Below are 3,006 nucleotides of genomic sequence, written 5' to 3' on the forward strand. Positions count from 1 at the left end.
TTTTCACGCTAGTGTGAAAGGGTTGTGCAATGGTTGGTGCAGTGGGCATTCCACGCAACACCCCTTTCTTTTTGACACTGCCCCATATTTACAAGGTTGGGGCAGCCCCAAAAACTAAGACCAGGGAATACCTGGTCTTACACTGGCAATACAAGGAAAAATTATTATTTTCTTCTCGTTTTTTACTCTTCCATGTGTGCTGCTGCAGCACACTTAGAAAGAGCAAATCCCCTTTCAAGATTGTTTATGTTCAGGAAGGTGTTTCTTCCTGCACATAAACAATACCCCCTGCAGCGCAGGCATCATTACAACATGGTGGAAGGGTGGCAGCTTTATTAGCACCAGCACTAGGGGAAAACAGGGGTGCACCATATTTTTGTAAATACAGCGCATCCCTGCGTTTTAAAAGTATCGGAGCACTGCATTACCATTTTTGGCGTAAATATCCCTCAGGGTCTCTAGCTACATGTCACATCTACAGTACATCAAAAGGGCTAATTGATTGCTTAATTATGGAAACCTAATGGGAAGACACACAGGGCAATGTAATCCTTCTCTAAATGTCATGGCTTTGATGGGGAGCCCATCCTAGCGCTGGCAAACCAATAAAAACACATTTAAAAGCCAATGGACGATAGGGACTCACAAAAGTCCACTCTATTACCGTACTTATTACTGCTCATTCTAGAGAATTGATAACCCTAAATATTCCAATTCTATACAACTATTTGTAATCAGACCTAAAAGGAGGCTTTAGTTACTGAGTTTGGCTGTTCATTTTCTAATCAAGTGTTTAGCACGGTTAGTCAAAATAAACAAGCTTCGTCTTGAGGAATTTAACGTCCTAATACATTTATCAGTGTACAAACAAACAACTTTCTTTCCACCATCCTCTGATTTGACAACCAAGAGCATTCATTTGATGAACAGACAATCACATTTTGCATATCTTTTGTATTACTAAACTTATACACTGACAGCAAGAGAGTTCAACTCATTCCTGTTAAAGCAACTAATACCCAACTATTGCTAACAAGATTTCTTTGTGCCATCAGGTACTGGGAAAATACCCCTTTGGTGCCAATTGAGGTCGTACAAGGAGACCACACCTTGTGTAGGTTCCATCTGGATTTCATCAGCAAAAAAATAGAGCCTGGTGTTGGAATGTCACCACTGCACAGAAACAAACGAATATGTCTACTACTGTATATTTTCACCTCATGCCATTTTTCGTGCTTTGTTTTGTAGATCTTCTGGTGGATTTCTTGGCCTGTCGCCCCCTCACTGAGCTATCCTATTCCACAGCAGCGCCTCCATTAATCACTGCCGAGCATGCTGCGCGTGTGCGCTCAAGGCATGCTCCCTCTTCTCAGCTTGCAGCCCCACTTGTTGCAACAAACACATTGGAAGCTATGTTTACCCTCCATGTCAAGTAGCGTTAGTGATTGATTGGGCGGCCTCTAGAGTGGATGGCTGCACCAGGGGCCATGGCGTCAGGTTTCCATCGCATGATGGAAGTGAGAACAGGTCACTGAAATCTGGGATTGTGGTTCTCACTTCGCTGACTGCGGGGTATGTCTGGCGATGTAGAGATCTGAGATACTGTTGAGTTCAGACTTGTCCAGTCGGCGCGTCAAGCACCCGTTGCTTAATGCTATATGATTTGTGTGGTAATGCTACGTCTTTCTGGTGGAAAGCCATTGTAGGAATAGCATATACTGTTGTGGCACGGCGATGACAAATGGATTGATTTATAGAGCCATTAGCCTGCACTGAAGTAATATGTATGAGCATATGTATATATATATGAGTTTTCTTCAAACATTTGGAAACCATGGGACTGCGTCACATTGTCAGGCAGTGTGGAACGCGGTTTCAAATACATAAGTGGTTAGCATTGTTGTGGAGCAGCATGACCAAAATATGTATCTATAACTTCGAGAAGAACAATGGCCTAGAAAAAGAATGCTCTACGAGTCAGTTACACCCTTTTCTATGTTTAAAGGGTAGCATTTCCATGGTTTGATGTAAAGCCTTTTGGAGTTTCATTGCGAAGGAATTACATTTCTGTCTAGAAGCATAGCTCTAGGGGGCTTGCTTTACACAGGGTCTATATCCTATAAGCATCTACAGAGTGAAACCATTTTCAACAAGTTTCATTGCAACAATATAATGCAGGTGCATAATCTCTAGCAGCACTGCAAGCTGATCTAACACAAACAACAGGCAAGCGACCCCCATCAGCAGCTGCTGCAGTATAAGCCTCCCTCCGACAAAGGAAGATGTACAACACATGTTGCAGGAGAGCACAGTCCTTTACAAACAGAGCATGTACCCAGTGAACAGCAGCAGTGCACACTTTCCTCACAGCCACAAAGAATAGTAACTGCACGGAGAACAGGAGTGAACACATGCACACAAGTACACAGATGCACAACAAGTGCAGCAGCGTCCCTCTCCTGTTTGGGAAAGGTAAAGCGCAGACAGCAGTAGAAGCTTCCTGCACAGTGTGATTATGGCTTTTTATGTGTTGCTTTGATGGTGCAAATTTGTTGGTGTGATGGTACCAATGTTCTTGCGTGTTGATGATTGAGATGGTGTGTATGTGTTGGTTTGATGTGGTGCGTTTCTCGTGGTGAATTCAATGGAGGTTTTCTGTTTATGATAGAGTGTAAAAGATTATCTGATAGTGCGAAAGCTGTTGTGTGTGTGATAGCCAGCTTTCACTTAATTTCTTGTATCCGGTATCATGTGGCACTCTTTGAGAATTATCAGACTTTAGCTGGGGAAGAGAACGGTCACGACTCCACCACGATACACATCTATAACAGAAACATTAGTATTAGAAATAAACAAAACATAATAATTTTCATACAATGCAGACTACCTGTATTTAAGCTATCTTCCAATATCCCTAGCAGTTTGTACTAATGCTCTTTTGTCTAATGTTTGTTCAATAATCTGTGTGAAATGTTGTTTAAGGATTGCTCCCATAGAACTTGATCG

This window comes from Lissotriton vulgaris, chromosome 7, assembly GCF_964263255.1.
Source record: "Lissotriton vulgaris chromosome 7, aLisVul1.2, whole genome shotgun sequence".
Classification (NCBI taxonomy): Eukaryota; Metazoa; Chordata; class Amphibia; order Caudata; family Salamandridae; genus Lissotriton; species Lissotriton vulgaris.